At 33.4% G+C, this 25,799-nt stretch overlaps 1 long non-coding RNA gene across 1 annotated transcript in view; it reads left to right on the top strand.

Moving 5' to 3' along the window:
• Positions 1-24,209, top strand: part of LOC140441163 (uncharacterized) — a 471,127-nt gene extending 446,918 nt beyond the window's left edge. The window contains exons 4-5 of the long non-coding RNA XR_011950968.1: positions 20,410-20,575; positions 23,872-24,209. This is a non-coding gene — a long non-coding RNA (uncharacterized lncRNA). The remainder of the gene's footprint in view (positions 1-20,409; positions 20,576-23,871) is intronic.
• Positions 24,210-25,799: the final 1,590 nt, after the last annotated feature.

Raw genomic sequence — 25,799 nt, 5'->3', positions numbered from 1 at the left:
TCGTAGCCTCGTTTTGGCTTTATGTAAGCGGCGATGCGTAACGAAACCTCAGTTCGAATCCAAACAGCCTATGGTGGCGAACGCGGTGTTGAGTAATGAGTAAATATTAAGGAAAAGCTTTGCAGACCCGTATTTTTAGAAAAATTTGCGAAGACATGGGTGCTTTATTTGAAAATCTTCTCTATCACACCGAAGTAAGGTGGCTTTCAAGGGGCAACGTCTTAAACAAAGTATTTCACTTAAGAGCAGAGCTTTTAATGTATTTGAAAGATGAGAAGTCCCCATATGAAAATCAATTTTCCGATCCTATTTGGCTTCTGAAACTAGGTTTTCTTGCTGATATTTTCGAGCAATTAAATATTTTGAACAGTAATTTACAAAGTCGCGACATTAATATAATTACAGCCACAGATAAAATTAAGACGTTTCTAAGAAAAATCGATTTATGGTCGACCTCACTTGGCAAAAAACAACTCGATTCATTCCAGTGCCTTCAGGAAATTATGGAAAACGTATCCAATTACAGTGCTACAAATTTTGAACACGTTTTTGCTGACATGCATGTTACTTTGCTCAATTTAAAACAACAGCTCTGTGATTATTTCCCCGAAGAAATTCAAAACAGATACGACAGTTGCAGATGGATACTAAATCCATTTTTAGCCGATTCCTTTCAGCATGTTGAAATACCAATAAACATGAAAGAAAAACTTATTGAAATATCAAGTGATGGAATGTTGAAGCTCCAATTTTGTTCCCAGAACTCGCACCAATTTTGGACCGAAAAGATGCAGGAATACCCCCATTTGGCGAGTGAAGCTGTAAAATGTTTGGTTCCATTTGTAACATCATATTTGTGTGAGTTAAGTTTCTCGTCTATGACTGCCATTAAAACAAGAGTTAGAAATCGTCTCGTACTTGAAAATGATATAATTGTGTGTGTCTCAAATACACAGCCTAGATTTGAAAGATTAGTTTCACAGAAACAGGCGCATAGCTCTCATTAAGATTATACTATTTGACTTTGTTTTACTCTTTTATTTTTACAGACTTTAATATTTAGTTTTATATTTCGTCTGATAATTAATTGTTAATTTCTATTTACGGCGTTGTTAAAATAAAAATACATGATCTAACAAAGTGGTGCTTTTGTCTTATTTTGGAAATGTTCGGTGACCCCCCTAGTACCTCATGGCAACCCCCCAGGGGGTCGCGACCCCCACTTTGGGAAACACTGTTCTACAGGTTGATTTAAACTTTGCATGAGAAAATATTGTGTATTTATCTCTTTGTGTCTAATTTTAGTAAGCTAAAAGGGAATGAAGCCAAAGGAAATGAAAATGTAATAATTGAGAAGGAAAGGGATAAGGAACCATTTTATGCAGACTCTGATACTGACCCAGATTAACATTTCGACAGAAGAGGAAAACATCCCTGGAGTAATAATTGAACCTAATTAGAATATAACTGAGGCAACCACAAATAGAAAAAGAAGAAACAGGGACACTTTAGAGAGAATAAATAGGACAAGAATTAGAAACTTTAGTAAGTGAGTGGATGAAAAATCTGAAACTAGTCTAAATCTGGGACTTGAACATTCAAATCGAAAACGTATTAAAATTAAAGAAAGACAGATAGGTGCACCATGCGAAAACACATGCATACTAAAATGTGCTACCAAAATAGAGAAGATAGAGACCTTTTCTCAATGAATTCTGGAAGTTAAAAGATCATACGAGAAAGTGGGATTTTATTGATCGTCGTGTGAGATAGGTTGCCAAAAAACAAGTTACTATTAGTGCTGAACAACGGTATCGAAGAAATTACTCTCGAAAATATTAATTCTACAGTTCCAATAAAGAACAACGTGTTTACACAACTATGTCCTTAGCCTTGACCTTCGTTCCACCAAAGACATATTCTTTAAGTTTAATCCATAAGCACAACACCCTAGAAATTTATTTTTAATTTTTTCAAGGGTGTAGATAAGGTTAAAATAGTACAGTGACTGCACTGTAAAAGCATTAGACAGGATAAGATGCTGCGGACGAAAGTAAGATATAAAATTCTATATGTGGATAGCGAAAGATCTCAAGAGTTTCTGGTGACAAAATCTGTGGCTGGAAGGCAAAAAGGGATAAGACGATTTTTTGCAAAATAGTGTTATGTATACCATTCGACAGCATTTTTGATTCTGCACAATCTTGGTAAAGAGAGTTAAGTGAAAGTTTACTAATTAAAATATTATTATTGATCAAAAAGGGGTAACTTGGCTACAATTTAATCGTTACGACTGTTTTAAGGATATAACTCAAGATATCTTCTGGAGAGCAAAATAGTAATTACTAGTAAAATGGTATATGTGCACATATTTTCTAACATTATGAAATTAACTGAAAAGCAAAACGATTTAAGTCATGTTAACTTGAGAACTATTCGAAATGTGTGCTAGTAAAAGGCATTAAATCAAGATAACCCCTTTTGCCGGAATGTGATAGAAGAAATATATATGAAAGTATTGCTAGGATATAGAAAGTTATCCCTTTTTGCAAGAATGCGGTGTCCACGCAAATCATATTCGTATCAGTTTCTTGTCAGTACTTGTCTAGATTGTGAAGAGAGCACACGCAAATTTTATCAAGGAACGTTCACTACGATGGAAACTCGAAATAACAATTATTATTCCTACACGTGTGGTATAATTGTTGATTATTGATCCCTACATTCCATACTTTTTTTTAGTAAAAGAAAATATACAGCAAGATTTTGACTCAGACGACAGCGTAAAAGACCCGGCCTATGATCATATTCAAGAAGACCACCATAGTGATTCTGACACCGAACAGGAGAAAAATGGCTCAGATGAACCAAATTTTGAAAACAATGAAGAACATGGCCAACCAATGGACAAAATATTGAAACGAAAAGTAGGAAAAAGAAAAAATAGACAGGGTAAAGGATATGAAACAAACAAAGGAAACGCAATAAAGCTAGGCAGTCACGGTCACTGCGAGATTGTAGAAGAAAGTGTAAAAAAAAATATTTGGTGAACATAGATTATCTCTGTTTCAAAATTACTGGGGAATGGGCAACTAGGATAGAAGGGTAAGTTGTATTGTCTCATTAATTCAAATTTCTGACAAGAAGATTACTACTAACAGAAGTGATACTGATAAACCTTTAAAAAATGTAGGGAAAAGGTTTAACATATTTTATAGAAATCCAAGGAGGAAGAATCCAATGCTGCAAGGTATGTTTTTGTGCTATTTTTGACGAAAGTAATAAATTTATAGAAACTGTTACAAAAAAGAAAATGTCATCCAACTGTGGTATTCCTATGGCTAATAGCAGAGGCAGGCATGAACCAAAAAACAAAATTTCCGAATCTAGAATGGAACTCGTCTATGCCACATATCAAAATTTCCTGCCTATGAGTCTCACTACTCACGAAAACATACTAGTAAAAAGTATCTAGTAGCAGAATTAACAAAAGCTAAGATGTATCAAATGTATACCCAGGACATAACATCTGAACCGGTTTTTTATAAAGTTTACTCTCAAACAATCGATAAATTAGGCTTAAAGTTTAAAAAACCAAGCAACGATACCTGTAACAATTGTGATATTTTTCAGAATCATATTAATATCAGTAAGACAGCTGATGCAAGGAAAAAACATGAGAATTTATTAGCAGATTATCATATAGAATCTGAAACTGCTTACGAGTCAAAGAGATTAGACAAATTAAAATGTATAAACAGTAAAAGTCAAAAAATATTTGTATTTGACTTACAACAGGTTTTTCCTACTCCTTACTTACAAACTAATACCGTGTTTTACGTGCCAACGAAATTGCTTCTTGTTTATTTAAGAGTTTTGCTAATTTATCTTCTGAAATGCTTTCTGCTAAAAGGAATGTTAATAAAGAGAAAGAAGAGAGACAATAAGACTGAAATTTGCTGGAGAAATATGAAATGGCTAAGATACACCAAGGAATTTGGCATTATTAATTTTAAAACATCGCTTCAGGAATATCAGCCATTTCAAGAAATAAATTTTAGAAGACAAATAAAAAAGATACACTCATCGATATCAAGAACATTACTTTAAATAATTTGTATGATAAGCCAAGACAAATAAGTGAAAAAAAAGTAAGCGATCTTTCAGACCTTATTAAGTTAGTTGATGAGAGTGCAAAAGAATGTTATCGTGGACTTGCCCAAATCCCACGAAATTCACAAGATCTGGATAATACTGCTGACACAGATCCAGACATAGATAATTATTTTAGTGATGACAATTTTTAATAAAATATTCTAAAACAAATATTTTTGTAATTTATTATTTTAAAGAAACAGCTTCCGAAAAATATTTGTGTTCATCAAAATTTTTTTTTCTTCCTGCGAAAGCTATTCTGTTCGTATTATATAGAATATATGTTTTTATTTTGTGTTTAGGATGCGCCTTTAATTCTCTTTCTAAGTATCATCTTGATCAATTGTTACTTTGTAAACGTATCATCAGATTGCTGTAGAAACCGCCATGTTTAATAAACTTTTTGAAAAAATTTACATTTTATTTCTTGTTCTGTCAATGCTATATCCAGAACAAAATATTTTCTTTGCTTTATTGTGGTTGCCCTTTGTAAGTAGAAATAACTTCAGTTAACACTACAGTGCACATATAATGTTAACCAAGTTACTACCGAGCATAAGGGTATAAATCTACATAACCCCCTTTACCAAGATGATTTTATGTGCATTTCAACTATAAGTTGACTTATCTCCTTATGCTTTCTTGAAATAATTAAAAATAATAAATATCCTAAAATATTTTTTTTAATTAATCAAAATATTGGACACAGATATTAATTTAAGAAAAAACACTTAAATATATCTAACAGAATGTAAGGCGGATCTAGAAATATACAAACGTTACTAATATTACGTCTATAAGGTAACAAAAAGACCATATGAACTAAAAATGTCTCTACTGAAAAACTTTCAAATGAGAGTTATCCCCTTTTGCCTTCTAGCCACAGAAATATAGATTGCGGTAAGCTTTATTTGACAAATTGTTGGTGTGAGGGATAAATAACAAGGAACTATCAAATAACATCTCTAAACTGTTTTAGTCACTCTTGAAAGAAGATTTGTATAAATCTGAGAGTCCAATACAACATTATTTTTAGATTTGTCTTGTCTTGTCTTTTAGATTATGATCTTAGGGAGCAGGTAAATAAAAAAAAAACAGTAGGGATTAACAAAGTGGCGCAACACACATTTTCTTTGTTAAAATTGAAAGAGCACGGCAATGCTCACATGCCGATTTTTTTTATTTATTTTTTTTTGAGTATATTCGTTCTTTGTTTTATTTAATTTTATTTCTGTTTATTAAATAATTAAATAAATGAGAACAACACCGTGTTATAAGAAGCATTTTAATAAACAAGTAAATAAAGTTAAAACATGTTGGCAAGGGAGAGTTGGAAATTAAAAAAATTATTTGTAGCAGACACTCCCTTAAATTTAAGCGCCGAATTTTAATGATGAGATTTACAAAGACTTTCGTTCTCTTTGATTAAAAAGTACATTTAGACTAGTCTCAATAAACGGTAAATATCTGAAGTCTTATCAAAGAAGTCTTACACTTTAAACGTTAATTAAAATTTTAAAAATGTTAGATGCAAAAAACATTTTTTTATAAAACTTGTAAAATTGTGGGGCCAAATTTTTAAATTAAAAGAAAATATGTTAATGAGTTAAAATTAAATATTTTTATACGTTCCTTATTCATTTGTTGATTACAGAATTAGAGTTGAAGATACGCAGTGGCGTAACTTCAATTCAGAAGGCCCCGGGCGGAAGTAACCGAAGAGGCCCCCTCCCCAATATAAAAAAGCTAAGACTTACCTCCAGATAGGAACTACCTAAATAAAATATGTTTGAAATTTAAAGAATAAATATAATAAAATTTATACCTATCTTCTTCTTCTTTAAGTGCCCTCTCCGCGAAGGAGGCTGGCAATCATCATGGCTATTCTAATCTTAGATGCTGCCGCTCTGAATAGTTCGATTGATGTGCATCCGTACCATTCCCTCAAATTACGCAACCACGAGATTCTTCCCCTTCCTACACTTCTCTTGGCCTGGATTTTCCATTGTATAATTAAGTGAAGTATGTTGTATCATTCATTATGCATAACATGCCCCAGGTATTGTAGTTTTCGTGTCTTAATGATTTTCAATATTTCCATTCTTTTGTTGACTCTTCTCATGACTTCGTTGTTTGGTATATACTCGGTCCATGATATCTTCAGGATTCTTACATACACCCACAGTTCAAATGCTTCCAACTTTTTAGTAGTCGACTCGTTAAGTGTCCATGCTTCTATCCCGTAAACCAGAGTCGAGAAAACACCTTGCCAGTCTAACTCTTAGGGTGCGTTCATTACGATGACCATGGCATGGTATCCTCGCCTAGAGCATAGCACTGACAGTGAACGCTCGCATTTAAAATAATGCATTTATTTTACGTGGCGATGATAATATAATACCATCCTATGGTCCGATCGAGGACCATTTCAAAGTACCTTTCTCATTTTATTGAAGTTTGCTCGTGCCGAAAAATTAAAAATAGTTTTTTATTATCTTTGTTAATAATGTAGATTTATATAAATAAATATAGGTATAGGTGTTCTTTGAAAAATAAATATCCTTTTCTTAATAAGCAGTCATATTGGTCTTATTTCCTTATGTTTCCAAACAAAATGTTAAGATGTTACAACCCTGTTTCATTAAACTGATTTTCTATCGACTTATAAGTATACCTTCAAATTTTTTATATATAAAAGTTAATGCTATATTTGCCTCCCATTAAACTTTTTGTTTTCCTTATCCAATAATAAAAAGTATATTGTTGATCTTAAATTTGATAACAAACGAAACAAAACATGGCAAAACATGGTTTCTTGGCAAAACATGATTTTGTGGGTTACAACCTTATTCGGGGTGGTCATTCAATTGTTTAAGTCGCTATCATTAATGTCTACAAAACATTCTTCTTCTTCTTAACGTGCCCTATCAAGTCCCCTTGACGTTGGTGATTAACATGGCGAAACTGTCTCTGTAGCTATTCTAAAGAGTTGCTCAGCTTTCCTCATTCCTGTCCACTCCCTGATATTCTTCAACCAAGAGGCCTGCTTTCTACCAATTCCTCTGCGTCCTTCGATTTTACCCATCATAAAAAGTTGAAGAATATTATATCGGTCTCCCCTTACTACGTGTCCAAAATAGACCATCTTTCTACATTTGATGTTATCAAGCAGCTCGCGAGCAGCATTTGCTCTCTCAAGGACTGCCACATTTGTCAGCATAGCCGTCCATGGAATTTTTAGTATACGTCTGTGCAGCCACATTTCAAAGGCCTCCAGACGATTAATGGTGGATATTTTTAATGTCCATGCTTCGACACCGTATAAGAGGACTGACCAAATGTAGCATTTAACCATGCGCTTTCGAAGTTGAAGTTGCAAGTTATCATTACAGAAGAATGACTTCATTTTTAAAAATGTCGTGCGGGCTATCTCGATTCCACGTTTTATCTCTTGATCTGGATCTAGTTGTTCAGTAATATGGCAACCAAGATAATTAAAACTGGACACTCTTTGAATTATATGACCATCAACATATAATCGTGCATCTTGATGTGCTAAACGGCTAAACACCATGCGTTTTGTTTTTGAACAGTTTAGGTTTAGGCCAAACTCTCTTCCCATTGTATCAATGGCATTTAAAAGGCATTGTAATCCATTCATGTCATCACTTAAAATAACTGTATCGTCTGCATATCTGATTGTATTTATCAGAATTCCATTAACTTTCACGCCCCATTCCAAATTATGCAGCGCTTCTTGAAATATTCTATCTGAATATAAATTAAATAAGAGTGGGGATAGTATACAAGCCTGTCTGACACCTCTTTGTATTTTACATATTTCTGTTGATTTTCCGTTTATGCGAGCTGTCGCTGTTTGACGCCAGTATAACTTTTCTATGAATCATATGTCTTGACTATCAACTCGTTTATCTTTTAATATTGTAATTAATTTGTGATGCTGTACTCGATCAAAGGCTTTTTCATAGTCAATAAATACAGCAAAGACGTCTTTTCTTTGATCTCGACATTTCTGCAGTAATACATTTAGTGCAAAGAGGGCGTCCCGAGTTCCCAGTCCATTTCTGAAGCCAAATTGTGTTTCATCCTGGTCTTCTTCACATTTATCTCTGATTCTACTGTGGATGATGCGTAGAAATATTTTCAAACTGTGGCTCATAAGGCTTATCATTTTATAATCGCTACAGTTTTTCGGATGTTGTTTTTTTGGTAGTGTTATGAATTCGGACTTTAACCAATCTTCAGGGATATCACCAGTCGAATAAACATCATTCAAAGCTTGACCAGTATTCCAATGTTTTCCTCATTTATAAGCTTTAACATCGCTGTCGGTATGTTATCAGGGCCAACGGCTTTCTTGTTCTTTGCTAACTTTATAACATGCAGTATTTCTGATTTACAAAACATTACGTAAATGAAAGTTGTTTTGAAGGATGTACTTGCATGTTAAAACATAGTTTTTAATTCCAAACAACTTGCCATAATAACAATTTTCGATGCTGTCAAATATAAAGGTACTTTACTTTTGAGCGAAATTCATATTTTTTTAAAAATCTCTTACAAAATTAATAAAATTCAATTTTTCAGTACTCTTCCAGTTTAAATCATAATGTTTGTCTATTAATTTTCAAACAACAACTGCTTTTTCTTGTTTTACTAGTAAAGTATATTTTGGTATTATTTTAGGACAAAACTGGTCCATATTTCGATTCCTTTTTGTGACTATTTATATTTATTCATATCGTGTTGATAAACAGGTAAACAGTGGAACCTGTTCATTTTACTAGTATTGTTGTTGAAAGTAAATTAATTATTTATAAACTTCGTCAGCAGCTGGATGTTTTTTAAAGTTGTGTTGTTCTAAAATGTGTTTAAAATAGCTTAATTCTTTAATGCTCTTCCAGTTTAAATTATAGTGTTTTTCTATCAATTTTCTAACATCAAGTGCTTTTTCTTGTTTTACTTGTAAAGTCAATCTTTTAAAGCACGTGGTCTAAGACATTTATTTATTAGAGAGCGGTTTCAATATCCTCTCTCCTGATATATTTCTACAAAAAAAAAATGTAATAATGTTACTCGATCTTTACTTGCTTTATGTCCACTTGCAGTTTTTTCCTTACTGTACGATGTAAGTACTGTTAAACAATTTTTTCCAATACAGTCTCGTTCCATTAGCGTTAAATATTTGATCGGTACAATAGTCCCCATCTTCATTAATTTTTGCTAGCTCCTGTGGAAATATTTTTGCTGCTGCTTTATCTGCTGTAGCACACTCTTCTTTGATCTTGATATTATGAAATGTATTTCTTTTTATAAACCCGATTAGCTATCCTTTGCTAGCTGAAAACGTTTTACCTGCTTGGGAAGTGGAAGTTGGTGGCTCTGACCGTTTCAATTACTCATAAAACTGAAGAGCTTTTTCCTGGATTAAATAACCACTTAAAGGAATTCTTCTTTGAATTAGTTCCTTAATCCAAATTACGATGGCTCTTTCTTTTATTTCCAATAATACATCCCTTGAGTAGGATGAAAATTTCTCGCTTAATTTTCAACCAGAAATTATAGATTTTCTTATTTATTTCTCTTATAGTTGATTCGCCTGAATTAAAATGTTTTCCAATTGCCGTAGATCATTCTTCTGTTTCTAAGAGACCTAAAATTGCAATTTTCGTTTCCAACGAAACTGGTTGTCTTTGTTGTTTTTTTTTCTCCATTGGGCCAAATAAATTCTTAAAAAAAGAAACACAAAAAATATGTATTTCAATACGAAAACTGGAATCAACAAAATTTTAAACAACTTATTTTAAAACGAAGCACCGCTAAGAAAAAAATTATTTTAAAACAATAAATGGTTATACCTTTCAATGCAAAACTCGCAATGACGTAATGATGTAATGTAAGGGACATCATGTAACAAGGAAATCCCCTAATTGCAAACGCTCACTTTAATGATATCTGGATAATTATAATAGTTAATAATAGAAATTTTTTGATGAAATACAAACCGCACATACAACTTTCACATAGCCTAAAAATAATCCGCATAAAAAGAGACCTTACTGTATAATATACATTATATTGTAACCTAGACTGACTAGAAAATATAATATGTATTTCAAAATATAACACTAAGCACTCCTTCCAATTCAATAATGTAGGCGGTACTACAAACAAGTTTATTTGATCCACCCACTGTACCGTAGATTTTAATTAGTTACCTGCAAAGAAGGAGGTATTCTTGTACTAGCAGTTGTTTATAAATACTCGGATTGGTTACTGTTATCAGTAGACTCGAATACAAGTTATTTAGCACCAATAATCGTGATATGAGTAATTTGTAGGGAAGATACATTAAGTAGACAGTTTTTCTTTACGACTCCAATAAAACCAGAATGCTGAAAGTGTTTTTTATAAAAATACATGGAATTTAGTAAATAATAAAATATACTTTCATTTAAGAATTACTTATTCGTGGTAAAATTAAAATTACATGCTTTTGTTTTTAATTTCAGGCTGGAAATTGTTATTAAGTAGCCAAACTTAAAATAAAAGTTATGTTTCCATCTAATGCAGTCACGTATGAATGACAAAAAAAAAATCATCAACATTTACTTTTGTTTTATTTTTTTATTGCAGAAATACAATAAAAAATTGTCATATAGAAAATAGGGAGGCTATGTATCAGGCCATTGGCAATTTCGGCTGCTAAATTGAATAGTCCTATGGATCTATGTCGAAAACATGTCATAGCACAGCAGGTTGTGCAAAAATGCATGTTATTTAGAATATTGATTTATAGATCTGATACCTCAAAACTCTATCTATCTATCTATACAGCCCTTGCTGTCCAATTTTGGACATAGGCCTCCTCTTGCTTCTTCCACGTCTCTCTATTGTAGGCAGTTGGTATTAACTTTGGGCCTGCGTGTTTCTTCAAGTCATCTGACCATCTCATTTGTGACCTTTCTCTTTTTCGTTTATAACTATATATGGTCTCCAGTGTATAATCATCTTATTCCATCTGTCGTCTTTCTATCTTATGGTATGTTCAGCGAACTTCCACTTAAGTTTTGCTATCTGCGTTAATACATCGGTCACTTTTGTTTTGTTGCGGATCCAAGTATTTCTTTTCTTGTCTGATAGCCTGATGTTCAGCATTTGCCTTTCCATGGCTCTTTGGGTCCTTGCTATTTTTTCCATGTTTTCCTTTGTAAACGTCCAAGTTTGAGAACCGTAGGTGAGAACAGGAAGTATACATTGGTTGAAGACTCTTGTTTGTAAATATTGGTGGTATTTTCTATTTTTTAGTATATTGGAAAGTTTTCCAAAGAATACCCAAGCCAATCGTATCCTTCTCTTTATTTCTCCGGTCTGATTTTCTTTATTTAATTTAACTAGTTGTCCCAACTATACATATTCTTTTACTTGTTCTATAGTTGTTTGTGCGATTGTAATTATTAATTCTTCTGGTAGGTTGGTCATAATTTTCGTTTTATTATAAGTCATTTGTAGACCTATTTTTGTTGATTCGCTATTTAATTCATCCATCATATTTTGTAATTCTTCTCTTTTATCTGTTATTAATACAATGTCGTCTGCATATCTCAAGTGATTTAAGTAGTGGCCATTTATGTTAATACCCCGTTTTTCCCATTGTAATTTCCTCATAACGTCGTCCAAAGCTTGATGGAATAGTTTGAGTGATAAAGTGTCACCCTGTCTGACTCCTCGCCGTATCTTAATGGGCTCCGTTTGTTCAACTATTTTGATGGATGTTGTTGCTTGATCATAATATATATATATACAAGGTGGTCCAGAATTTTGTACATTAATTTCTAGAGTTCATAGTACGTCCAAAAATAAGGGTACTTCTTTATGTACACTTTTTTATAAAACTGAATAATAAGGGAGATACAACCCTTTAAAGGGGTGAATTGAAATTCTTATTTTTTCAAATATCTTCCAAACGGTTTTGAATACGGAGTTCATATTTTGGGAGTGATTATAAGACATTAGGATAATTAATTTCATGTCACCACCTACTACATCCTATATTAATACAGGGTAGTTTTGGAGGGTAAGTGGGGGTTATTGCGTCACATGTTTTTTAATTTTTACATATTTTAAAAAAATATTTTAAAGACTGTTTCCTTAGATTTTCTACGCAAAAAAGGTGCTCTTGTAATATTTCGATAGATATCACCGTTTTCGATTTATTTAAACTCGAAGGTATACATGTATTTTATTGTAATCGTTACATTTCTTAATATTCATCAAGTATGCTTTGGAATTGACACTTGTGTTAACAATAATATTACAAATTAATGGAAAACTTAATTAATACTTAACATTTAATTAATGGCGAAAATAATATTTCACAACAACTGTTCAAAATGTCCTCCATTTTGTTGAATACATAATCTAATTATTTTATTTAGCGAACGCATTAATCCATTTAATGTTACTGGATCGTTTTGTAAATCGGTAAATACTTGTTCAATTTTGTCTCTTAACTCATTTAGTGTATTAATTGGAGTGTTATACACTTTTAATTTCAAATAACTCCATACTGTAAAGTCCATTGGATTAAGATCACAACTACGAGCAGGCCAATGAATCGGTGCATCCGCACCCCGGCCTATCCACCTATCAGGGAAATGTTCATGTAACCACCTTCTACAAATTCTTGTGTAATGTGGTGTAGCACCATCATGCATGAAAAACATGTTTCTTCGTATTTGTAATGGAATATCTTCCAAAATATCATGTAAAATATTGTCTAGAAAATTATAATACATGTTACCATTTAAATTTCCGGGAAAGATGTGGTATCCTATGAAACTATTTCCTAAAGTAGCTGCCCAAACGTTTATCTTGAACGTGTGTTGGAAGTGAGTTTCCATTGTAGCCCTTGGATTTTCTTCAGCCCAGAAGTGCATATTTCTAGAATTGAACATACCTCGTCTTGTAAATGTGGCCTCGTCTGTAAACAGAATGTTGCTTAAAAAATTTGGTGCAGTTTGAACTTTATTTTGCAATACTTCACAAAAATCAACTCTAAGTGGCATATCGTCAGGTAACAATTCCTGCACCCGTCGATAGTAGTAAGGATGTAATTGCTCTTCATGCAGAACTCTTAAAACACTTTGATGGGAAATATTCGTTCTTAATCCTAACCTGCGTGTACTTATTGTGATGTCATTTATTACAGCATCCAATATTTGCTGTTCAACGCGAACATTTCTTGCTTCTCTACGACGACCAGCATCTGTATTCCTTCTTTGAAGACAACCGGTTTCTCTCAGGCGTCGTTCAGTACTTACAAAAGTCCTGGCATTGGGAATATTTCTGTTCGGATACTTTTCTCTGTAGCGTCTTACAGCGGTAGCAGCATTTCCCGAACATTCCCCTAATACTAAAAGTATGTCTGTCATCTCAGAATTTGAATAGTGTGCCATATTGCGGGCAAACAAATTTAAAAATATAGCAAAAGAGACGTGTTAAACAAATTTCACTGTCGAGTACAATAAAAGTGTAGATAAAATAATTTAATTGTTATTCAACGTCACTGACAATTCATAGACTACTTGAGATTAAAGTGTTGTTGCTAACACAAGTGTCAATTCCAAAGCATACTTGATGAATATTAAGAAATACTCTTAAGAGTAATAAATTCTCAACGCGGTTCTTCCCGAGAACTAAGTAACGATTACAATAAAATACATGTATACCTTCGAGTTTAAATAAATCGAAAACGGTGATATCTATCGAAATATTACAAGAGCACCTTTTTTGCGTAGAAAATCTAAGGAAACAATTTTTAAAATATTTTTTTAAAATATGTAAAAATTAAAAAACATGTGACGCAATAACCCCCACTTACCCTCCAAAACTACACTGTAATAATATAGGATGTGGTAGGTGGTGACATAAAATTAATTATCCTAATGTCTTATAATCACTCCCAAAATATGAACTCCGTATTCAAAACCGTTTGGAAGATATTTGAAAAAATAAGAATTTCAATTCACCCCTTTAAAGGGTTGTATCTCCCTTATTATTCAGTATTATAAAAAAGTGTACATAAAGAGGTGGTTAAAGGCTGGTAAGGGGTCTTGGGGGCGACATGAAGCCGCCGATGCTTTTGTCGTAACAAAACGCTAAGAAATGCCCACTGTTTTCCAACGAATGAGTTGGAGGTTTTAGGAATAAAACTCAGCTCTGCCAGCAAATCCTACTCTCACGTCCACGAAGACATACCATGTCGCGTAACCACTGGGTGCATGGCGTACAATGGGAGTACGTTATGTAGCAGACGAGAGAGGGTAAAAGGCGAGTTTCTGGCGCCTAAAAACTGGAACATATCGGCTAGGGGAATAAACCCCAACAGAAAATTCGGTCCTCCAAGGATGGGGGTTAAGTCGTAAGGCCAGCGACCTTACACTTGTGAAAATTCTACAGTGCTAAAATACCCAATGAGCCTCGGTTACCGGACGGAAATTACAGTAGACGAAAACAGCAACGAAAATGGACCATGAATTACGGAATCTGGAATATACAGGGAATCCGGAACAAACAACAAGAAATTATGCAGGAATTTGTAAATCGAAAATTAGATATAGCCATTCTCTCTGAGACCAAGAAAAAAGGAAATGGAAGCGAAAAATTAAAAGACTATCTACATTTCTTCTCAGGAGTGGGAAAGGATCAAAGAGCAAGAGCAGGGATATCAATATTTGTACACAAGAAATTTGAAAAAAATATTAAATCTTGGGAAGCATACAACGAACGTTTTATTAAAGTGACGGTTCTCCTAAGAGGAACACAAATAACAATTCTGGGGGTATATGCCGTAAATGATGACTACTCAGTGCAAGAAAAGGAAGCTTTTGAAGAAGACTTTAGAAAAATCCTGAACGAAATTCCTAACAGCCATGAGATTATATGCGGAGGAGACCTGAATGCCAGAGTAGGAAAACAAGTTCAAAGTAAAGTGGTAGGCATGCATGGAGAAGAAACTGTTAACAACAACGGAGAAAGACTCATAAATATATGCCAACAATATGAGTTAAAGATTTTGAATGGTTTTTTCGCCCACAAGAACATACATAAATACACCTGGTATCAGCACACAAGAGGTCTAAAATCGATAATAGATTATTTGATAACAAGACAACAAACTAAGTTAAGAGTACAGGACGTAAAGGTGAATAGAGGAGCAGAGTGCGGCTCGGACCACTGCCTGATAATAGGAAAAATATATACACCATTCGTAGACAGGAACCACACAGACATCAACAAAGAACACAGAGAAAAAATAGAGAGAACTACGTACACCTTAGATAATCTAGATAACGAGAGCACACAGTTACTTTACTCCTGGAGACTAACACAAAAACTACAGGAATCACACAGATCAACGACGGATGAATACGAACATATAAAAAACTGCATGAAAGACGCAGCGCTAGAAGCCTTAGGGCCACAGGTACGAAGAGTAGATAAACCATATTGGTGGGATAAAGAAGTGGAAGAAAAGATAAAAAGAAAGAAGGAAGTATATCTACAGTTATTACAACAGGGAGACGAACATACAAAACAACAATATAAAAACTTGAATAAAGAAGTCAAACGAGAAGTGGTTAAAAAGAAAAATAGTACATGGGAACAAAAATGCCAATACCTAGACAACCATATAGGAGGGACAAAGAGCTCTGAAGCCTGGAGAACTATAAAAACGATGAGAACAAAGACAAAAAACCAAGTCATAATAAATAGAATACCAGAGAACACATGGGTAGAGCATTTTGAGAACTTATTAACAGAGAGAAGAGAAAGGTTTAAACAGACAAATGAACAAGTGGAAGTAGAAGGAAGAATCGAAATATCAATAGAACAAGTGAATGAAGCAGTTAAGGGAATGAAATTAAAAAAATTTCCAGGCCCAGGCGGAATACATCCAGAGTTGATTAGGTATGGATCATCAAAACTGTTTGAGATGATCCGAAAATTATTCGAAAGATGCTTAAACGGAGAAGAAGTTCCAGAAGAATGGAGACAATCGTATATCTCTCCAATACACAAGAAAGGCACAAAGATGGATCCTAAAAACTATAGAGGGATCGCAGTGATTGCTACTATAGGCCGACTATACTCAAAAGTACTACGAAACCTGATAGAAAATGATATCAAAGACAAACAACCCGAAGAACAAGCGGGATTTAGGGCCGGACGCTCCACTATGGATAATATCTTCACATTAAAAATTGCAATGGAAAAACGAGTGCAGAGAAATAGAGAAACTCATATAGCTTTAATAGATTTGGAAAAAGCATATGACAGTGTACCGATCTCCCAACTATGGATAGAAATGGGTAACTTGAAAATAAACCCAATTCTTATTAACGCCACTCAAAAATATTACGAACAAAACTTTGCAAGAATTAAAATGGGACAAGAAATTACCTCTCCTTTTCAAACAACAAAAGGACTAAGACAAGGCTGCTGTCTGTCACCCACCTTATTTAAAATCTATTTGGACAGATCCTTAGTGAAATGGGTAAAAAAATGTAGAAACATGGGAATAACGGTGGAAGAAAACAAGCTATATACACTTTTCTTTGCGGATGACCAGGTAGTAATTGCCGAAGACAGCTACGATCTTAGCTATATGGTAAGAAAACTGCAAGAAGAATATGAGGTGGCAGGTCTAAACATGAATATGACAAAATGTGAATATCTCTCAGTGGGAACAGATGAAATATATGACCTAGTCTTGGAAGACGACAAAATCAAAGGCGTGCAATCCTGCAAATATTTGGGGGTCATTTTCAACAAGAAGGGAAATAGCGCAGACGAAATCAGGGAAAGAATAAACAAGGGCAGAGCAGCGACCCGTGCCTTAAACTCTCTTCTCTGGCAAAAAACAATTCGACGAGAAACCAAAAAACACATTTACGGTAGTATAGTCCAAAGTATTACACTTTACGGTTCGGAAGTATGGGACGTCACCAAAGCTAATAGAAACAAACTTTTGACGACAGAAATGGATTATCTGAGACGAAGCTGCGGTAGATCGAAACTGGAGAGAGTTAGAAACGAACAAATAAGAAACGAAATGAAAATGGAGAGAAATATCAATGAGGACATAGAAAGAAAACAATTAATCTGGTTCGGACATGTTAAAAGAATGCCAGAGTACAGATGGCCTAGGAGAGTACTGGAATGGATCCCTCCTGAAAGAAGAAAGAGAGGACGACCACGGAGAAGTTGGCGCAACGATATTGATGAAGCAATGGCGGCAAGAGACTTAGAAGAGGCAACTGCATATGATAGAAAAAGATGGAAATTGGGGGCGGAGAAGCGGCGACAGCCGTAATAAATCCGTTATTATTATTTACATAAAGAAGTACCCTTATTTTTGGACGTACTATGAGCTCTAGAAATTAATGTACATATTTCTGGACCACCTTGTATATATATATATGTATATATATATATATATATATATATATATATATATATATATATATATATATAATATATATATATATTGGAAATTAAGTCCGAATATCTATAGTCTATTCTCCCATTTTGTAAAGACTTCTTTACTTAAGACTTAAGAAAGTACAATACACTAAAGATGGAACAAACCATAGATAATAATAAAGGCCTAAAAAGTCCGCGAAGAAAACTAAATAATGGAAAAATCAGATCATTAAGTTAAAAAACAAAAAGGGCGAAATAACAACAAATGGAGAGGAGTTTTTAACAATAGTAGAAGACTTATGGAGAACTTTATAAAAGCAGACGGATGAACCAAACGCAGCTAAAAGATACAATAAGCAAAACAATATTAAATCAAGGCTCTGAACTCATGCCAGAAATAGCTCTCAGTGAAATTAGACAAGCGATGAATAAAATGAAATTCAATAAATCACCAGGAGACGATGGAATTGTAATCGAGGCTGTTAAGAATGGCGGCTAATGAGGAAAATAAAAGATCTCTTTAATCTATGTTTGACAAAGAAATCCATACCATCGGAATGGAATAGAGCCAAAACAATTCTTCTGCACAAAATAGGAGACAAAACTGATCTGGAAAATTACCGACCAATCAGTCTGTTAAACCATCTTTATAAACTTTTCACGAGAATAATCACCACAAGATTAGACAAGAAATTAGACCTATATCAAAGTAGAGAAGAAGCTGGATTCAGAGCAAACTTTGGAGCCAACGATCACCTCCAAACAATAAAACAACTCATTTAAAAATCTATAGAATATAACAAGCCCTTAGTTTTGACATTCGTAGATTTCCACAAAGCATTCGACTCAGTAGAACTCGACAGTGTTATAGAAGCACTAAACGAGAGCCGCATTTATAGCCGATATTCGAGGCTAATATGTAATATATGTAAAAATGCGACAAGCTCGATACAACTACACGCTAACAGCAACTAAATGAAAATCCAAAGAGGTATCCGACAAAGTGATACGTTGTCACCTAAACTTTTCGTATCGGCTCTAGAAAAAGCGACCAAAACCCTCGAATGGGATGACACAGGAATAAATGTGGACGGAGAGATGCTACACAATCTAAGCTACGCAGACGATATAGTTCTGATTGCAGAGGATTTGGGACAAATAAAGAAAATGTCGGAAGAACTTAGTACAGCTCATGAAATAGGTTTAAAAATGAATATAACAAAAACAAAATATATGACGTAAACCAAAAACAAAATATATGAACATAGTACCAAGTAAACACCTTGAAATACAAAATGAAGAAATAGAACTGTAGACAAATATATATATCTGGGTCACGAAATTAAGATAAGTAAGGACAATCAAACAACCGAAGTATCCAGAAGAATAATACACGGATGGAGCATACGAATGCAGCATACGGAGCTCTTAGGAACGTTTTTAAGAGTGACATCCCAACTAATATGAAGAAAAAGTTTTCGACCAACGCGTGCTACCGGTGATGACTTGATGACCTATGGTGCAGAAACATTATCGCTCACTAAGAAAAACGCACAAAAACTAAGAGTAGCGCAGAGAAAAATGGAGCGATCAATGATAGGGGCCACTCTGCGAGACAGGATTAGAAACGAAGATCTACGAGCTAAGACCAAAGTCATAGACGTCATTGAAAGAAGCTGTAACTTAAAATGGAAATGGGCTGGACACATTGCCAGAATGAAGGATGGAAGATTGACTCGCAAACTAGTGAAATGGAGACCAAGAGCCGATAAACGTATCAGAGGAACACCACCAACACGATGGCAGGACGACTTACGAAAGACAACAAAAAACTGGATACAGCAAGCACAAGATAGAACACTTTGGAGACAAACAGGGGAGGCCTATGTCCAGCAGTGGATTGAGAGAGGCTGATGATGATAGTGAAGGTAATACCAGCCTCAGTCAGGAGCTTACTCAGGTCAACAGCACTTTGAAAACCTTCTACTACAACCGGAGGTGGTGGTTTTGGTTTTTTGATTGGTGTTTCAATTTGTGTCTCTGCACTTGATTTTTGCGGAGAGGGAGGAGATAATGAGGTATCCATTTAAGGTTTTTGTTAGTTTTCCTGTTTTCGGTTCTTATCCAGCCCGTTTTATACTCTAAATCTTCTTCATCGTTACAATATTCAAGTTTATCTGCTTTTATTTTCTTTTGTGAATTATCAGCACTTGCGGTTAACGCTGTATGTTGTTCGGCTTTTTTCAGCTGTGCTAATCTCTTTTCCATATCGACGATTATTTGATTCAACCGATGATTATCCATATTAAGTCTCTTAACATTTTCTTCTGACTGACACTATGCATTATAAAGTGACTGCTCATTTTGTGAACGTTGTGTATTCTCTGCGAAAATCGCATTATTTTGTTGGACTATTAGTACGTCCGTTTCGGTATGAAGAGGAAACATTATAAATATTTAAATATTTCGCTTACCTAAGTCTACTTGAATTTATCGTGATAGCTTACAACCATGGCCATTGATATCTCTCACGCCTAATGATATATCTTAATTACTACTTAATTACCACTGATTAGATAGCGGAGCTCTGAATACATCTATATACTTGGACGGTCAAATGAATAGTGTAAAATATAAATAAAATGATAGAATTAAAAATACAACCTAGTTTTTAGGTGTAACTTAATTTTACATACACATATTTTATTATTTTTTATCCAATTTAAAAAGACTTTTCTTTTCCAGATAAATGCTGAATCGAGAGGACCCTTAAAATATATTTACGCAATGTGGGCTCCCTTCTTTCTTCTTATATCCAGTCTGTCTTTGACATATTCAGGGAGTAATAAGAAAAACTGCGGAGGAACGTATACTGCAGCTAGAGGCATTTTAAGTACACCGAACTTTCCAGGTAATATTTGGTCGAGATTAAGTAGTTTTTTTTTTTATTTTAAAACAAAAGTTAGATGAAAAATGAACCACTTTGCTCTTATAGAGTTTTTTGGAACATTATTAGCCCTTATTTTTGAATAATTAAAATATTCCATTACTTTTTATACTCATATAAAAGGCCAACATTATTTTTTAACATTTTTCTTTATTTTTTATATAATAACTATTAAACAGTGCTGATAATTACTTTTGTATAATTAAAATAACTCGTTGCTCTATATAGGTAATAATGCAGGCTTAAGTTACCCCTAGCTTAGAATATTTGTGTGGATAATTTTGATGCCATATTGAGCATTATCGGTAAATATATTATGGAAATATTACCAACTAATATAACAATAAACATCTTAGTCTATTATTATTAAACTATTATTGCAACAATGCATCGACTCTTTATTTTATTTCACGTTTTAGCCTGGAGGCTAAGGCTGATCGAAGTCTAGAGAGTTTTAGAGTACATTCTTTTGTATTTTGACCAGCTGAATTCGATTTTTAAACTTACTTTTGCGTTGGAATTGACGGGAATTTGTTATAAACAATTTAATCGTAATCAATTCTCTGACGGAAATGATTTAATTTTGTACTTTTCGCACCTTTTCGCCGATACGCGCCAAACGCCTTGAATTGTATAACTATGAAATTTATGCTACAAGCGAAACAAAATAATTATATGCGCGAAGCAGATGTGCGTACGGTCCAATTCGTGAAGGTCAAAAGTCAAAATGCGCTTAAGTGACTACCTTTCTACTTATCATATGTCAAGAACAAAAATTTTTAAAAATAGTTTCTATGTGTTTAATGTAGGTATATAAAATACCGTAACTAATTTGAATTTGTGTATTATTTGTCAAAAAAGTAAATAAATATTTACAAACATAATATTTACAAACAACCAAACTTATCCCATATTTTTTTTATTTTAATCGAATTTAAAAAAAAAACAACCTACAAAGTCAAAAAATATTTATTTTAAAACAATTTAATCACCAATAGATAAAACTTAAAGAAACCCATAAATTCTTAAATAATAAAATTAAAATTATTTGTTTTCAAAAGTCAAAGCACAATTAATCGACAAGCTATAATCGCCAAGCTAAAGCAACATAATATCACCGGAAATATATTACATTTATTTCATACAATATCTAAGGACCTTTAAGGTTTCTGTAAAGGGTCTCTTCTCTTTTGTTTATACTCACACCGATGGTATTCCTCAAGGTTAAGTATTAAGTCCTACCTTGTTTAATCTCGCCATAAATATATCTTTGTTTGAATAAATCTTCTCCTACCAAAATGTAGCTTATGCACATAATTTAATATTATATTGTCACGGTCCTTCAATATCCACCAGTTTTAAATCAACATAATAATCATAAACATAATAATCAACAGGACTCACTCTCTGCCTAACTTTATCCCTAGCAAAATGCAAAATTATTAAATTTAGTAGAGGGTCCTCTACACTATATGTAAATAATAATTGTAAATACACCTATATTTACAATTGATTTACCTCTTCCTGTAGTTAATAATGGTAAAATTCTGGTTTGATATTTGACTCTCGCTTCTCTTGGAAGCACCATATTTTTAAGATAAAAAGTTCCTGACACAAAAGATTAAATATTCTTAAAACACTGTCTCATTATCATAGGGATGCAGATGAAAAGTCGCTCCTCAAAGTATATACGGTACGTATTCGCTCTAAATTAGATTATGGCAGCATTGCTTATATGTCCGGTTCCAAGACATATCTAGAATTCTTAAACCCTATCTATAATATAGCTCTTCGACTCTGTCTAGGTGCATTTCCTTTCAGTCCATTTAAGAGTCTTTACTGTGAAGCCGATGAACCCCCACTCTGGATTAGACAACAGAACCTTTTTCTTTCCTTTGCTGCTACTGTCTTTTCTAACCCTCTTAGTCCTGTCTACCGTTTATTTACAACACCGCTCTCCAATAATAAATCCTATATTTTCTGTATTATCCACAAAAACAAATGACATTTACTTTACTCTCACAAACCCCATCCCCTTTCTTTTAATTCCTCCTTGGTTTATGCACTCTTATCACACTAACACATGTTTAATAAAATTCAATAAATACGAAACATATAAAGAACTCAGGATAAAAGCATTTTTTAAAATTATACACAATAATCACTTTGATCAAGTATTATACACCGATGCTTCCAAAAGTGATTTGTGGGTTGGCTGTTCAGTCCTCTCTAAAAACCATCTCATCTGTACTTCTTTTATTCCTCGTTTATGCAGCGTACGTACTGGGGAATTTTATAGTATCCTACAGGCTATTAAGCATATTAACCTTCCGAATAAAAATGTTGTCATTTGTACAGACTCTCTAGCATCCTTGTTATACATTCAGGAATTATTTACCGATCATTCCCTTGTACCACCTTTCTACATTAACACTAAGAGTATCGTTATATGGATCCCGTCTCACATTGGTATACCTGGCAACGAACTCGCAGATCAGCTTGCTAAAAGGGCTTTAACAGATACCACTACAGATTCACCAGCAGATTATGGCAAAACCACTGGAGCTCTTTAAATACATCCTTACGTGCAATCCAGCCATCATTGTTTAAACCATTATACACTGGCCTCACGGAACTATCTAGACAAAACCTTACAGTTATACGAAAAATCCATTCTAGGCCATTCTAAACTAACACACAGCTTTCTGATAACATCAGTTGTCCGACCTACTGTCAAACATGCCAGTGCTAACTTACAGTGAAACCCAACCAGATAAAACAAATTCTTCAGTTTTTTAGAAAAGTATTATTGTATCATAAACTCTTAATTATTTTTATATGGCATTACTTATTAATACCTCTTGTAATGTTGTTTGTAATCGCTCCCGTGCGAGTGGCCATAGTTGCCGAGCACGTAAATGTAAAAAAAAATATGGGATAAAGGTTTACAAAACATGGTTTTATAGGTTTTTTTAAGGGAACAAATTGAATTTTGTAATCATGATTTATATTTTTTAGTTTGCGAATCATAATGATGTACACAATTAAATTATTTTTAACAATTTCCCGTGACTTCTGACGCCATAAAAGGTTAAAATACATGGGAATAAACTTTTTAAGTCTGTGGAATTTGATCATCCATGAAACAACCCTGGCCCTTATACTATTTTTATATATAGGCTATGACTTTCATCCGACTTCTCTTATTGCCAGTGACTATTTTGTAAACAATTTTTATTATCGACTTGTATTATTTGCAGCTCCATTCAAAACTCCCATTAACTGCGAATGGGTGATTGATGCACAATTTGCTGCCACTCCCAATACTTCCATAGTCGTATATCTAACACAGCTGTTCGTTTACGAAGGCCTAACCTTTACAGAGTACCAAATTTACGGTGATGACTACAAGATTAATCCCAAACTGATCCACAAAGTTAACGAAACTAACATCAGCAGAACGAGATGGATTAAAACGTATCAAAGCTTTTTGGTGATACAGCTGAAGCTAAGCTCTGCTGACAGTGTACATTTGAGAGTGCTAGATAAATTTTTGGATGTTTATGGATTTAATATTACGTATGAGATAACACCTGGAAATGTGAGAGGAAATTCCTGTACAATGATGGATTGTGGATTTACAGGAAACTGCTTTGATTATTACACGTAAGTGACATTATTTTATGTATACTTTTTTCTAGTAATATATAAACAGATACGGAAAAAATTAGCATTAAAAAAATAACGAGAGATGGTATCAAAGATACTATAGAGAGCTACGTATTTTTTATGGACGGTAGAAGCGCGCCGATGCCATAACGGGTACAAGCGATAACGATTCAGGGTTGTATTTGTATTTTCTTTTTAACAAAAATAAATTAAAATGAATGTTTTCTAACGTAACTAGCCAGAAGTGTTTATCGGACACAAGAAAATATAAAGTAGGAAAAATGATTTTAATTAAATGCATATTTTTTACAAAAGATAATTTTATTTTATATTATATTAATTAAATTAATAACAGCTTAATAATTGTGTTTCGGTGAGAGCAGAACATGCATTAGAATCATGGTCATTACAAACCAACTGTCTTCGTATCTCGTACCTATAATAATAAGAAGTTTTTGTGGTTGTTTAGTAGTTATTCTGAAATTAAGCTAATAGAATATCTAGGACATCCGTGTAAAACAAAATTATTTTAAATGTATTTAATTAAAATCTAATTTTAGAGAGTGGTGAAAGTAAAAGTTTAATCGATAAAGTAAGCTTTATGACGGGAGTGGGTTCTAGTACTATTTCTAAAATATCCAAAGAAGCTGCAGAAGGGGGACTAAGGCGCGCAAAAAAACAAAAAAAAACGTACCAAAAGTAGAGTGATAAGCAGAAAGTTAACTTACGACGCAGTAGTTCATACGCGGCTCCGCACCATCGACAATGGTAGTTCAGGAAACGAAGCTCGAAAAAAAGTTAAAACCTCGCAATTTTTTCGTCCTGCATGGATTAAGTTGAAATTTTAACAGAAGGTAGGTGAAAGCCCAAGGATCAAAATCTATATCGAACCGAAGTGTGCTGAAGGGTTTTAGGGGTGAAAACTACCCGTAATTTTCAAAAATTATAAAATAACATATTAAACCTGAATATGGGTAAGATTTGGTTTGAATTATTTAAATAATGATTATTTTATACTTTTGAATAGAGTTCCATCATATTTCAACTCTTAAAAAGCAACCCTTGTTGGAGATTAATGTAAAAAATTACTAATTCTAAAAAAATGATTTCGCCTTGGATCGATTTGGATAAAAATTTGGATTTAAGCTCAATTCACCCGCTGCTTTATAGTTTATGTCATGTAGACGAACCCTGATTGTTCTTAGGGGTGAAAACTATTCCTAATTGTCAAAAATTATAAAATAACATATTAAATCTGAATATGGGCAAGATTTGGTTTGAATTAGTTAAATAATGATTATTTTATACTTTTGAATAGAGTTCCATCATATTTTAACCCTTAAAAAGCAACCCTTGTTAGAGATTAATGTAAAAAAATTACTAATTCTAAAAAAATGATTTCGCCTTGGAACGATTTGCATAAAAATTTGGAATTAAGCTCAACTCACCCTCTGCTTTATAGTATTTGGTTTGGATTAGTTAAATAGTGATTTTTTTATACTTTAAAATACAATTTATA

Source organism: Diabrotica undecimpunctata, chromosome 5 (assembly GCF_040954645.1).
Source record: "Diabrotica undecimpunctata isolate CICGRU chromosome 5, icDiaUnde3, whole genome shotgun sequence".
In the NCBI taxonomy this organism is placed as follows: domain Eukaryota; kingdom Metazoa; phylum Arthropoda; class Insecta; order Coleoptera; family Chrysomelidae; genus Diabrotica; species Diabrotica undecimpunctata.
This window is presented reverse-complemented; position numbering and strand designations above follow the sequence as displayed.